This window comes from Pseudonaja textilis, chromosome 3 (genome assembly GCF_049901715.1).
Source record: "Pseudonaja textilis isolate UNSWEBS1 chromosome 3, rPseTex1.2, whole genome shotgun sequence".
Lineage (NCBI taxonomy): Eukaryota > Metazoa > Chordata > Lepidosauria > Squamata > Elapidae > Pseudonaja > Pseudonaja textilis.
The window spans coordinates 142477349-142493439 of NC_141992.1; positions in this window are offsets into that span (position 1 = coordinate 142477349).

The following is a 16091-nucleotide window of genomic DNA, read 5'->3' on the forward strand; positions in this document are numbered from 1 at the left end:
GCATTTTACTACTTCTGTCAAGAGCTGTGTGCAGCTGAATAAAACTGTGCAATTTAGTGGCGTTAATTCTGCCGGAAGCCCCAGCAAGATAACACTTAGGTAGGCTGCAGCAGAAACCATGCATGCTCAAAAGCAGCCTTAAGAGTCTGGTTCTACATATTTCATTTAATTGTTTGTACACTTCAGGTGTAATGGGAGATTCATCCAAGTCAAATCTGTAATTCTAACTGCTCCTTCAGTGGCATTTGGTCTCCCTCAAGCACCACTAGAGGGCTGGAGAAAACAGAAGGATCCTTTGGTAATTGCATTCAGCAGACATGGAGCCTGCTTGTGTTTTTGCTCTTATTAACGGGCATCATCGCTTCTCAGCAACTCAATCCCAGATGTGTTACTGTATGTCAGGGCTATTAAATCCCCTTGGGTTTCACTGAAATGAAAGAACGTGTTCGTTTTGCAGAGCATCTAAATGAATGGTTTCAAATGGACACTTGGGATGTTTTCCACATTTCTTCAATGCATTCTTTATATGAAGTCCTTGAATGTGTTTGCCTGCATTGGTACAAATGCTAAATTACACCAAACATGTTTATCCCTTATAAAATGTACAGATCCAACAACAGAGTGCATGGCATCCATACATTACACCTATCCAGCCTACTGCATACTTGCCAATATTTACATCCATTTAAGAAGGCACATTTACCATTTAAGTTGTGCTTGATCAATGTTCATGCCAGCATGCATTAATCTAAGCGAACCCTGCAAAGACAAAGGCACTTTGCTAACAACTTACAAGGTATTCAGACCAGACTGCAAGCTATCAGTTCTGCTGCTGTGTGTCCCTACTCTCGAGTTCCAGGAAAACAGTGACAATCACGTTTTTAATGTGTCTGGATGTTACTGGATTTTGCAAAAGTTTTATTGTTATTGGTCTGAATCAGCCTAGGGCAGGATGAAAACATCTTCACTGAAAGTTACACACACACACACATACACACACACACACATATATGTGTACGTGTATAATGCAGGCACAATAAGCAGCTTTAAAAAAGAAGTTTCTCCTTTTCTGTATTATATCAGCATTCCTAAAATAGAGTAGGGGTTCAAATATATGTTCATCATTGTAAAGGCTGTTAGCCCAAAATCAGAAGAAATGTCAGGGTTTTTTTTCAATATTCTTCTTTCCTTGATTTTTCTGGATTTTTCCTTAGTCCTTACAAAATAAAAATTTACCATTTAACAGCCAGCACTTGTAGATACTTGAGAGGGCAGAGGTCAGCCCCAGTTCTCAAATACCAAAATAGCCAATGGTGGCTAAATTAAACAGTGGGCAGAAAAATGCAAAAACAATAAATCTATGGATGTTTAAATATAAAATAAGACAAAAAGCCCAGAGGGAAATTCATTTTATTCGGGGGGGGGTGGGTGGGGAGGAGAAAAGCATGAAAATACAGACATAAAATTTCTACTTGGTTTCAAACGAGCAAGCACAGGAAGCAAAAATGAACCACTATGCTTCTTTCAGCATGGTGATAAAGTAAGGTATAGAAATTATTAGAGTGCATAATAAGCACCGGCTGAGTTGATGTGTTGACAGCAACAAAAATGCTTTATGCACAAAAATGGAAAGGTTATTTTAATTACTGCAATGGATGGTACAGTGATTAGTGTGCAGTACTTCAGGATACTTTTTCTGACTGCTTGGCTGCCTGCAATTTGGCAGTTCAAATCTCACCAGGCTCAAGGTTGACTCAGCCTTCCATCCCTCTGAGGTGGGTAAAATGAGGACCCAAAATTGCTGGGGGCAATAGGCTGACTCTATAAACTGCTTAGAGAGGGCTGTAAAGCACTATAAAGCGGTATATAAGTCTCAGTGCTATTGCTATTGTTATGAATGGCTGGAAAAACTGACCAAACTAGCAGAGATGTCTAAATTCCCTTTAAACAAAGAAAAGAACACATCCAACTTTGTTTTGACTTGGAGGCTCCTTCTGGATTTTGTGCTGGAGATGGAAAAATAAGAAACTTTGTCTTGGAGTTTTGCTGATGAAGTCTGTTATTGCGGAAATGGCTAGTACATAGAAGTCGAGGTTGTTGCTATCTTTTTCCACTGTGTTAAATAATTGGAAATCAATGCTTTTGTTTCTTTTTTTCTCCTTTACGCTATTTCTTTCTCTTTTCTTTTTCTCTACCCTTTTCCCCACCTGCTATTTTCCTTTCCTTTTCTATTTTGATCAGCTTAATAAAATTATTTAAAAATAAATAAACAAAAGCACTGGCTCAGTTGAGCAAGGGTGTTGGTGGGCCTTCTTTTGCAAAATGGTTACAGCCTGCACAAAAAGAAGCACATTATCCCATCCAGATTGCAGTACGCAAGGTGACAAGATATTTTCTGATACAACATGTCTTTCTTGTTAAGTTGTTTGAAGAGCAGTGACTTTTTCTATCTGAGAGATTGGAAGAAGAGAGGGGTTTTTGGGGTGGGGATTGTAGTTTTTCAGAGTGTAGTTTTGAGGGTTTTTTATGCTGTGAAATGGGCAGGGGTGGGATTCTACCAGTTCGCACCTATTCACTAGAACCGGTTGTTAACATTCTAAGCAGTTCAGAGAACCAGCTGCTAGAAGAAATTACTGGCCTAATCCTGTAAGGAAGGCAGGAAGGAAACATTCTGGTGTTGCTTACAGAAACTGCCTCTCTGTTAACCCTTATTACATTCTTGGCAGGACTGGACTTCCTGTCTCAAAAACTTCTCTGGAGTTTTTTCCTCCTCCTTTGCTGGTACTTTGCTTGTGTGGAGTGACCATTCAAAGTTACAATGGCACTGAAAAAAGTGACTTATGACCATTTTTCACACTTACGACTGTTGCAACATCCCCAAAATCATGAGAGGCCAGGCGAGGAGATGCATGCCTCGATGTGAGTGATATTGAGTTGGTGATGCCCAGCCAATAACATGACCACCAAGCCATGTCCACCCAGTCACATGACCAACAAGCCACGCCTACCACCTAAGCCCTGCCCACAGAACCGGTTGTTAAAAAAATTAAATCCCACCCCTGGAAATGGTTATTTGTTGTGATTGGTGGAATTAAAACTGAACTACTATGTTATACTTAATCGTCTTTATATTAGCAGAGCAGAATATTAATTTGAGATCATGTGCTTAATAAAAGATGTCAACTGAAGCCAGTTGACTTCTAATATACATTTTGTTATACTTTTTCTGACGCTTGCATTTTTCCCAGTACTTTATGATTTAAGATTTCTCTTAAATTTCACTACTCTGTGTTCCTGGAAATCTGTCACTTACCTGTTCAAGATGATAATGAATTTGTACTCACTCCCCAATTACTCCCCATTATTATGGTCAGATTCATACAAGATTCAATCTCATCAACTAGCAAGTAGAAAACTACCTCAAGTAATTGTTACTGTTGGCTTTTTTTCCTTCCTGAAAATATTGTTCTGGAAATGTTGTCTTGCTCTTTTTATCTAAAATTTACCTAACATAATGGAAACAAGAAGCAGCAGTGGAAATCAAGAATGTTATTTTTGTATTCAGTTTGTGATGTTATTGTTTAGTTGTGATTTTATTTTGGGGGTTGGCTATTCATCTGAATAGAACATGCACATGAATAATTGAAAACTGTAGTTGTGTGCAGACTTGTACCTTGGCCCTGAATTATTTTTCACAGTTCCCAGTTTTCAGAGATTCTAGGCATGCCAAATTCATATACTCGTAATCTTGTGCTGACCTCCAAACCAGGTGGGAAAACCAGAAAATGATCATGATCAGAGGTGATATTCAGCAGGTTCTGACCAGTTCTGGAGAACTGGTAACGGAATTTTTGAGTAGTTCGGAGTAACGGTAGCAGAAATTTTAAGTAGTTCAGAGAACCGGTAGCAGAAATTTTGAGTAGTTCGAAATACCACCTCTGACTGGTCCTGCCCCATCTATACTCTGCCTCTCAAGGCCCAGCTGATCAGCTGGGTCTTCTTTTGTTGCCCTGCACACAAGAATGTAGCTGGAAAGCAGGCTAATAGGGTGGGGTGGGAATGGAGATTTTGCAGTATCCTTCCCCTGTCATGCCCACCAAGCCATGCACACCAAGCCAAGCCACGCACACCACAGAACCGGTAGTAAAAAAATTTGAATCCCACCACTGATCCTAATCCTTCACTGAAGGGATATGATATGATGTCTTCAGCAATAAAAAATTGCTCAAGCTGCATTAGACTTTCGGAAATTCCATGAGAATCACATCTACTAACCCAGATCCTGCTGCCTATAAAGATTGTGTAGCAATAGATGTGATTTATATAATATTCCTAACAACATAGCAAAGTGCATTAGGCTGAAAGGTACTGATTTCAAGATTCATAGCTTCTGAAATACAGTATATGTGAAATGAAGGTTAAGAAATTAAGGCATGGAATAAGAAAATGAAAATGACAGTGTAAATTTTTCATGCAAACATCATTCACTCTACTTCATTATATATATAAAATCAGTCTCTTACTTACACTGAATATTTTTCTTATGATATTGTATGCAGTTTTTAAACAATCTGTTAAAAGTCTGCTTTGACTGTTCCATTCATTTGGCAAGACATTTTATTTACAGTATTTCCCGTATTCCTATCCATGGCTGAATTTTTTACTTTGATAATACATTATAGCTCAAGCTTTATTTATTCAGATATTGACCTACAAAAAGATTCACTTACATAAAGTGTTTGTGTACATAAATGGGCTTGTTCTGTTCTTACAAGTTACAAGATTGTAATTTTTTCCATAAAAAAGAAAACATGCCATACAAACAAGAAAATAACAATCAATTATTTTACTGTGATGCCTTCAAATTGGACATTGTTTCAGTTTTTCATCTGCATTTCCTCTGTCAGTCAAATTTTTAACCCACATGTTTCAAGTGAGTGAATAGCAAAAGGCTCTACAAAGAATAAATATGACTCACTAAGCTGGGTTCCTCCCAATGTTTTAATTAGTTCATTAAAATGTGGTGATTCAGGGCTGCCTGTGTGGTTGATAAGATGTCTTGATTGTTGTTCATTTGTCATATCTGTGTTGAGCAAGATATGTAGAAATCAAAAAGATGCCTTCAGAGAAAGGAATTTTGAACTATTCATGACTTGATAGCTACCACGAATATTGCAAATATTCTATATCATATACTGTAGTATTCTGCTCACAGTACAGAATGTAACAAACAGGGGAGCAGAATTATAGGACTATGAAGATCCCAATGGAAACAATTTTGTCTGCATGAGTGTGTACGTGCAAACACACACACACACACACACACACAATTTAGCATTGTGGACCACCTGCAGAGCTCTAACAGAGCTGGAAATGTAATTCTAATTTTTGCTTCCCTGAGAAGACCATCGCATGGCCAAGTATTCAACTTGATGCATAGTTCCAATAAAGGAGAATATTTGTAGCTCAGGGAAGAAATGAGGAGTCCTTGGTGCTCTCTGAACTCACTTGTTTTCTTGCAGGTGTTTTATTACCCTAACTAGGTAATATCATCAGATGTTACCTAGTGCAGTTAGGACAATGAAACATCTGCAAGAAAACAAGTGAATTCAGAGAGCACCTCGTTTATGCATTGTTTTTATTTGAAAAGCATAGGAAAAACCAAGTTTGGTTTTCTTGCAAGTGTGCCATAATTAAAACCACTTAAATCTGCAAGAACATATGTGGAAAAACAGTTTTCCTACCTGTTTAGTAATCAGATGAAGGGGAAAAAATTACTTTCAGAGATATTGGAGTCATGTATACTTTAAGGTTGATTAATTATGATACACAAGTGGAATGTGTAGTAAGTTAGTTATTTTGATCATGCAAAGCCTAAAGCCCATGCAAACAGTGTTGAAAAACAATTGTGGCACGTGAAACGTATTCCCAGAAGATGGACCTTCCTGCTATTCTGCCCATGCTTGCCACATTTGCTGCACTCACGGACCTGGCAGGAGCTGAAGAGATGGTCCCTCGTTGCTAATGCTGTGTGCTTTCTTGGGCTGGATGCAACAGAAGAATGGGTGTTCTTGCAGCTAGTTGGAATATTGGGAGTTTCCTGCTGCATAGTGATGATGAAGGATGTCTGCATATTATGTCTGTGCTTATAGAACAGCATGTTATACTTCGGCTCCATGGTTGTCAATCTGCTTCTGGCTCCATTTCAAAGTGCTGTCTTTGACCTTAAAAACCCTTTATGACATGTTAAATTTACCGACAAAGAAATAAAGGGAGACTAGGAGCTGTTTAGCTCTCATCAGCTAGCAATACCCTTCTGGGATTCGAACCTGGGCTGCTTGCAGATGTATTAACCTCTAGGCCATGGGCTCCACTTGCCTTGTCTGCTGTATCAGCGGGGAGACTAAGCGTTTTTCCAGTGAGACCGGTCTATCAGGGCAACCTGGTCTACCCAGATATGGGATGGAGATATTCTGAAGAAGAAAATGAAAGCAGCATGCTCTGTTCTATATTTGGGTAGACCAGGTTGCCCTGATAGACTGGTCTCACCAGAAAAACACCTTTATGACATGGGGCTGGGTTATTTGAGGGACCACCTCTCCCTCATCATATGTCCCTGTACCCCTGTCCTTATCACTTTCTATAGAGGGATGATCAAGAGCACCCTGTTGTATTGCATTGCAGTCTGGTTTGGAAGCATCACTGCTTTAGACAGGAAGGCAATGCAGAGTGGTGAGGATGACAGAAAAGATTATTGACAGGTCAATCCCTTCTATCCAGGATATAGCATATAAGTGTTGCTTGAGCAGAGTCTGCAGTATTGTCTAGAACGCTACACATCCTCTTCACTATCTGTTTTCCTTGTTACCTTCTGGGAGAAGGCTTTGTGGCATCTGAAGCAGAACATTTAGATTCAGCCACAGTTTTGTTCCATACAATTTCAATCTTTTGAACTCTTAAGTTTCCCTTTTTCCACTATGTATTCAAGATGAACAGTGATTAATATCGATATGTATTTATATGTAAGGGGGTAGGTATATACATATGTATGTGTATAGAATGTTTATGTGTGTGTTATATATGTGTACACTTTTGAGAGCAGGGAACAGAATTTCATTTTTAACATGTGCCTACAGTTAAAAAAATGTCAATAAAGGTTATTTTATCTTATCTATCTGCCCATTGTATCAGATCCAGCAGAAGAGGCATGCTACAGATACCATCTGCTAGGAAGCTACAATGGCAGGCCTCGGGAGACAGGCCTTTTCTGCTGTGGTGCCCCTTATGCAACATTGAGTAAAGCTAACTCCATCCCTGTTGATTTTTCCCAAAGTCACGTAAAATCTAGTTGTGCCTTCAGGGCTGGCAGCCAGCAAAGTACTAAGGTGGCTCCATTGTTGTTAACATCTGCAGTCCTCTTTTAGTCTTTGAGATTTTATTTTTTAAATATTTTCAGATCTTAAATATTTTACAATCCTATTGTAAGTTACTCAGAGAGACGGGCAACCATATAAATTTGATTAATAACTAAATCAATAAACCCTGTGTCACGTTATCATTGCACTATGTTTTTAATATTTTTTTCCATTAATGGAGAAGATGTCACTTGGTATAGAAACACGTTTATGTATACTGGTTGGTCTCCGATGAACTTTCAGCACTTATATAAAAGAAAATAATGAGGTGCTCTCAGACCAAATATGCATTTGTAGTTCTTTAAATGACTGAGCAATTAAGCTGCACTCCTGAAGTACAGCATATCTTTTAAAGCCCTCTCAAAGGGCTTGATCAGTATAAGTTATGCATATATATATTTGTTTTATATAGTGAGCCTAAGAAACAAGCCATGCATTTAAGATAGAGAAAATCAAAAATTGGCACCATATTCATCCTTAGATAAATGGATATGCTACAAAATGTGGCCTAATTAACTTGTATATATTAGACCTTCAAGCTAATTGCAAAATGTCTCTTAAAAAAACATTCTCTTTAGTCTGCCCAGCGAGATTAATGTTTTGAATCCATGGTCATTTATTCACAAACCCTTCCTGAGCTATTTAATTTGTTTTTATTTTATTCCATTTCTATGGACACCCATCTCAAATAAATGACTCTGAAGAAAGTTATATCAATATAATAACATAAACTGAACATGAAAAATGAGAATTCTGAATTAGAGTAAAAGAAAAAAGTCACAGTCAAATAAAACTTTTAATAATATCTTGCAAGCTTATCTAACCTCATGACCCCCTGCCTAGGAGCTCATCACGGTGACTTTTGGGGGAGACTTCTATGGTCTCAGTGACCCTAAAGGAGTTCCTGGTAGGGTCAACCTTGCTAGTAGGGTATAAATCAGTGGTGCGGGAAAACAGATCCAGAAGGAAAAGGCAACCCACTACTGTATTGCTACCGACAACATTGTAAGAACATAGTTGAAAATGTTAAGAGAAATTTGGGTGAAACATCACTTTGGCAAATAGTTCCAGAGACTACAAGGAACTGGTCACAGTAGAAAGTAGAAGTGAAAGCAGAGTTCCTTGTTTTAAAAGTACTGATAGAATATGAAATACTTACGACCCAAGGAAAACTCAACACTGACGACATGGAAATATACAGTGGTTTACCAGATTGGGTATTTTAAGAGTAAGAGAGTTTTGGCAAAGTGGAATAGGGATGTCAAATCAGATGTTTTCTTGGATTATTCAGGGCATAAAACCACATGAGAGAAAGAAGTGCAGAAAGTTTATTGCGATGTGATTTTTCAACTGTCGAGCAGATGATGAATGAATGGTGTGAAATATACAGAGAAAAATGTATAACAATAAAATATAATGGAAGCTTTGACTTGAAAGATGTCTGATCCAAATATGAAATCACTCTAAGGAATAGATTCAGTAGATTCAGAAGAAGAAGAAGAAATCCTGATGAACTATGGAAAAAGGTAAGGGACATTGTGAAAATAGAAGCTGAAAAAAAAAACTTTCAGCACTTCAGATGAAAAGAATAAGCTGCAACAAAAGCAAAATGGAAAATAAAGGCCTTGGGAAACAAGGATTCATGACTAACAAATGAAAATTTACAGTGTTATGCAAGGAAAGACAAGGACAGATAGCTTGATTAAGAATGTCAACAAGTAAATAAAAATATCAATAAAGGAGAATGAATTTCATTAGAAATTTTATAACTGAAATAGTGAAGAATAATTATGGAAGAGATTTAATAGAGGCAATTGGAAAGAATAAAGGAAAATGTAAAAACTACTGAAATCCATACAAATGGGATTATAGAATTCTATAATCCCATACAAATGGGATTATAGAAACATTTGTGCATTTTAAGCAAGTCAATTCTCAACATTATATCTTCCCAGGTGGGAAATGAACAAGAGCAAAATAATCTCTAGATTCAAAATTCTAGCTTCCATAGGGTGCCCCAAAGATGCTTTTCAAAAGGCAACTGGACCTCTTTTTTTTCCTTGAAGATGTTTCACTTCTCCTCCATCACTTCTTATCTTGAAGCTTCTTGGATGAGGTGAAACACCTTCAAAGAAAAAAACCAAAAGAAAAACACCTTTGATAGATGATAGATAGATAGATAGATAGATAGATAGATAGATAGATAGATAGATAGATAGATAGATAGATAGGAAGGAAGGAAGGAAGGAAGAAAGAAAGAAAGAAAGAAAGAAAGAAAGAAAGAAAGAAAGAAAGAAAGAAAGAAAGAAAGAAAGAAAGAAAGAAAGAAAGAATTAATTCTTTATTGGCCAAGTGTGATTGGACACACAAGGAATTTGTCTTGGTGCACATGGTCAGTGTATGCCCAAAAGATACATTCATCAAGAGTCAAGAATCATAAGGTACAATACCTTAATAATAGTCATAGGATACCAATAAGCAATCAAATCATACTAGGAAACAGTCAATAAAAATAGTTAGGATACAAGCAACAAGGTTACAGTCATACAGTCATAAGTGGGAGGAGATGGGTGAAAGGAAGGATGGGACGATTAATAGTAATAGTAGTGCAGACTTAGTAAATATTTTGATAGTGTTGAGGGAATTATTTGTTTAGCAGAGTGATGGCATTCAGGAAAAAACTGTTATTGTGTTTAGTTGTTCTTGTGTGCTCTAGAGCATCATTTTGAGGGTAGGAGTTGAAGCAGTTTATGCCCAGGATGTAAGGGGTCTGTAAATATTTTCATAGCCCTCTTTTTGACTCATGCAATTTACAAGTCCTCAATGGAAGGCAGGTTGATAGTAATTGTTTTTTTCTGCAGCCCTAATTACTCTCTGAATTCTGTATCTGTCTTGTTGGGTTGCAGAACCAAACCAGACAATTATAGAGAGGTGCAGGTGACAAGACTCAATAATTCCTCTGTAGAACTGGATCAGCAGCTCCTTGAGCAGTTTGAGCTTTCTGAGTTGAGCAGAAAGAACATTCTTTGTTGTATTTTTTGATGATGTTTTGGATGTTAGGTGTCGATTTTAGGTCTTGTGATATGATAGAATCTAGTCATTTGAAGGTCTCTACTGTTGATGCCGTGTTGCCTAGTATTGTATGAGGTATGAGAGGGTTTGTCCTAAAGTCTACCACCATTTCTATAGTTTTGAGTGTTTTCAATTCCAGATTGTTCCAGTCATACCATGAGGCAAGTCGTACAACCTCCCATCGGTATGTGGATTCATCATTGTCTCAAATGAGACCAATCACTTTGGGACTACTATGACCTGGATGACTGGATGAAGCTCCATAGCAGTGGTGTAATGCTACCAGTTTGGCCCAGTTCGGCCAAACCAGTAGTAAAAAAGCTCCAACAATCAACTGAGAGGAGAAAGGAAAGTGCAGGATCGGCCCTCCCACCTGCCCCTGTGCTTTTCTGTTCGTTATCCTCTCAGCTGATTGGTGCAGCAGAGCCTCAGCTGGTGTTTGGAAAGCTGCACATGCGCAAAATGCATGACCACCCAACTGGTAGGGAAACTGGTAGGATCCCACCACCTCCATAGGCTGGTAGGAGCACACTTGGGCTAAAATTGGCTTTAGTTGTGCTTCCTGTTCTATTGTTAAAGATACTCTCATGTTGACCTGTATTGTCCTTATAGTAGCAAGAAATAATGAATATGGCACAAGTTTACGCTTTCTGTAAGTTAGTTAATAGTATTATGTGAAAGCCAGTGATGGGATTCAATTTTTTTTACTACCAGTTCTGTTGGCGTGGCTTGGTGGGCATGGTAGGGGAAGGATACTGTAAAATCTTCAGTCAGAGGTGGTATTTGACAGTTCTCCGAACGACTCAAAATTTCCGCTACCGGTTCTCCAGAACTGGAGAGAACCTGCTGAATACAATCTCTGGTAAAAGCCCAAATTGACAAAGGCTTAATAGGACACAGGTGTTCATCAATGTAAATGGAAAGGTCACTCTAGGTTATATTGAAGCTGACCAGGAAATATATCAACTCATTTGCCAAACATATGGTATACTTTGAGGACACAGTGATATAGAGTTAATTATGAAGTATTGTAAATGGACATACAGAATATTTTTCCCCAATATTACTATCTTTTAATAAAATTTGAAATAAAAGGATCCTCTTCTTATGTGCACATAAACTTTATTTCTTTCCTTTTCCTTTTCTTCTCTCTCTCTCTTGTACACATAAAGAGACCTCCTGTATTATCCAAACTGAATCACATTCCAGATCTGCCATCTATAACTCCAATAAATTATCAGAATAAATTTAGAAAATATCCTCCTCCTAATTAATATCTCTCTTTTCTTGGTTTTGCCTAATTAGAATTTATAGTCATCAGTCAAAGTTTAGTTGGGTTAATTCACTCATCATCTCCATTCTTTATGAAAGCTAAAATATTCTCATCTTTGAAGTGAGTCTCAATCATATACAATAAATATTTATAACTTCTACTTCAAATGTAATATGTAATATCGCTGTTGCATCTTATCACATTTGGGCCTACAAACATAATTTAATATATTTATCATTTTATAAAAGTATTGTATTCAGCTCTTTTAGTATTTGTGAACTACTGACATATATTAATCAGTATACAATTAACATATCCATACATGAAAATGATTATTGGCAGCAAAAAGTTAAACTTTTGATGATATTTCTAAGTAAGGATTACTAAGTAAGTAATGGGGAAACAAAGCGAAGTAACTCTTTACTCAGTGCTAAAATGAAGCAGATTATGAATTCAAATTGCTAACCTAAGATCTGTTTTTATTCAAATGAACAAAATAACTGTTTCTTTTTTTGTCTTAACTTTTCCTAACACATTTGTCAGTTGAAGACGAAGGAATTTATTCTTCTTGCCTCCTTTACTTTTTTCTCCCCCTCTCTCTGCATGTATTTGTTTGTTGACATTATGATGCAATGGAAAATGGAAAATGCACCTGTGGAAGAATAGAACTGGATAAAAACAGAATTGGAAGAGGTTAGAGAAGATTCAAAGGATGAATAAATGTTAAATATAATAAGACATATTCTGAAACAGGGGGATTAGTTTAATACATGATGGAATGATGCTGGAAAAAATAACAGCTATATTCATGCATTTATGTATTAGGTAAGGCAAAAAGGGAGAGAGAGACAGATGTGGCTTTCAAAAGGCATATGAAAGAGCTAAGGGTAAATATATGTCAAACACCAATTTATGTCATGATACACATCAGATAGATGATAGGTAGGTAGGTAGGTAGGTAGATGCTTTTAAATAGATTTCACCTATTGCTATAATTTTATTTACCCTTTTATCAAGGAAGTCACTACAATATGATTTGATGGCGACTATTTATTTCTCTTACTCATGGAAGCAGTATCTTCTACGAACAGTATAGCAATAATAGTTGACACCGTTATTGTACTTTAAAAAGTTAGAGCAATTAGGAATTTCAGCTTAAAACAATGTTCATTACATTTACTTATTTTTGGCAGAAACAGATACCCTAGAATGTACAGGGTGGGCAATTGTCACACATCATAGATGCAAAAGCTAAGTGTTTGTGTGATATAGGAGCACTACTTTCATTGGTGCAAATGAAACGATTGTTATATGAATCTGTTGAGTGCTGTTTTAGTCTCAATTTGAATTGCATCATCAGGCTTATCTTACCTAAACCTGGGCGCTAATAATGTTGGGCCATGTAAGTAGCAGACTACCAGGGGGCACCAGACTTGTGGGATGCACCAGGAAATCAAAAATAAAATAGAAAAATAAAGAACCTAGGAGGGTACTGTGGTAAAGCAGTTCTATACTGTTGTTTTACATGTATGACTGCATCTATATGTAAAGGAAGTCCCTAGGATTCAACCTTGACAATGAGATATTTTTTTATCTTCGGTATAGCAGGACTGCTTCTTTTGTACAAATACACACACAGGCCAAGAAATTTTAGGCCATAAGATGATGCAGAAAGATGTGTGTCACCACAAAGCTTTGTATATGGCTATCCAGTAACTAAGTAAATTAAAAAACTCAAAAAAATGCCCCACCTGAAACATTATAATAAATGCAATATTAAGGCACACATGCAGTGTCAAGCAGTGTTTATGTTTTGTGCTATACAGTCAGGTACAGAAATACATATGCAATTTTTCAATGGAAAAACAAAATACCAGAAATTAAACCAGTAGTGCAATCTGTTTAAAGTCATTGCTTTGTTATCTTTTGTGCACAGCTCTGAATTAAATTCAGTCTTTGGCAGCATTCATTTCTTCTCTTTTACTTGTTATATGTTAGCGATGCTTCTTTCTTCAGTTCACAAGATACACAACTATGAAAAATAATGTTTTTTAAGTATCCAAAAGAGTGTAATGTTCAGTTGACTGATTTGAATCATTCAAGATGGAAAAGAATTTTATTTTGGGGAATATAGAGCTCTTAATTAACATCTTTATAATCGGCATGCCTATTTATATATCTATTTTAGCAAAATTTCTATGCACCTAACTATGATCTCCCTCTAAAAAAAGGCCATTTTCTTAATGCTTCCATAAGACAGCATCAACAATCTGCTCCGTAGCTGTTGGTTGAGACATTCTCATGATCACATTTAAGGACATGTGGAATGTTAAGCTGATGCAATATCAAGCACTAGAAAAAAACAGTACATGATACAGGTTTCAAAGGGTTAAAGTCAAAGTGTCTTCTGCTGCTCCCATTTTTTGGATATTGATGGTTAATTGGTAGAGTATGATAATGAAGTAATCTTGAGTACCTAACATTTTTACAGAATCCTTGAGCAAAATGGGATATGATCTATCTGAAGAGAAACAAGAGAATCGGATATGTTGTAGAAAATACCTGCTATGTCACTTTTTTCTTTTCTTTTTCTTTTTAAAAGGGAGTCTAGCATACCAAAGATGGTTTACCTCACCTTAAAAAACTCGCACAGGTAGTCATTGTGCTTAACAGCTTTTCCTGACAAGCTTCCTTCCAGATCACATGGATATATCAGTGAGATAAATATCCACCTAAATTTAAATATATCTGCAAGACATACCCACCAGATATGGAGTCAGTTTGGATTAGTGGTTAAAGGCATCAGGCTAGAAATTGCGAGAGCTTAAATTCTAGTCCCACCTTAGGTATGAAAGTTGGCTGGGTGACCTTGGTCTAGTCACTCACTCTCTCTCAACCCAATTCACACGGTTGTTGTTGTGGTGAAAACAGTGGTGAAATAAGTATTAGGTATGTTTTCTATCTTGAGTTATTCATAGAAATATTAACGACAGGATTAAAAGAATCTTAAAAAAATAATCTTTCCTCATTCATCAAATATGCATCCATGAGGAACGCACCTATACCATGATTGATGTGGGTTAGGAATGGTGCACCAGTGATATACAACAATCCCTATGTGCTGAATTAACAGATAAAGACACATCTAATTAGGAAATTCATACACTAAGGCACCCAGTGGGGTATATACAGGCTGTTTGCATATCTGGTTTACTGCTCCCAGCTCCAAACACACTTGGGGTTGCAAGCACCACTGCATTATTTTCAATGTGTATTCCCCACTGGATGGCTGCTTACTCTCTTATAATCTCTTCTTCTGTAGTCTTTCCACTCTACCATGGGGTAAAAAACAACAACAATGGGTTAGACACAGAACAATGTGTACAATGTAGATCACAGGATGATACAAAGGTCATAAATGCAGGCTTTGGTTGTAAAGTCATTTTTAAAATATTGTCATAATTTCAAGCAGTCAGTGAATGAGGCCCTCATTAAGTGCAGATTAGTTCTGTGCTTTTAGTTCTTCATATTTTCTTTCTAACACTGCCTGTTATCATCTCATCCTTGTTACAATTGAGCTTCCAGCATCTGACCTGTTATTATTATTATTCTACAATCTTTGGAACATTTTGACCATTTGTGTCAGAATGATCAGAGCCAAGGAACTCATCAAAATGGAGAAATAGCCATTTTGTAACTTACTACAATGAACTGTGTACTCCCTCATTCAACATGTCAGATCTGTAGAACGGATTTGAAGTTTAGCCTTCTTGAAAGTCAAACATAATTTTTAAAAAAAAATGCTTGATAGGATCAGTTTTTCATTATAATTTCTTTCAGTTCATCCCAAAATGTACAGGAAGGTATCCCATGCCTTTGTCAAAAACACTTACAGTAGAAGTAAGTAGTTTCCCATAATTTGTATCTCTGGCATTATACAGTTTATGTAAATATCAAGTACTAGAAAAGTCAACTAGTTTGAAATCAACTCTAATCATAAGCCAGGCAGATAAATAGTTAGCATGGATCCAAGTTACAGAATTGTTTAAATAAATAAGCAAACTATATGCTATGCATAAAATTATTGATGAAGGTAGAATTACAATACTATTAATTTTAAACCACTTGACTTAAAATCTAAAAATGTGTCTATACAAACTAATTTTATGCAAGGGTCTACTGTACAGATAGGTCTCAACTTACAACCATCCATTTAGTGACCATCTGAAGTTAAAACATCAGTGAAAAAAGTGACTTATAACTATTTTTTCAGTTACAATGTTGTAGCATCCCCATGATCATATGTAACTTTGGTAACGGAGTCATTCCAC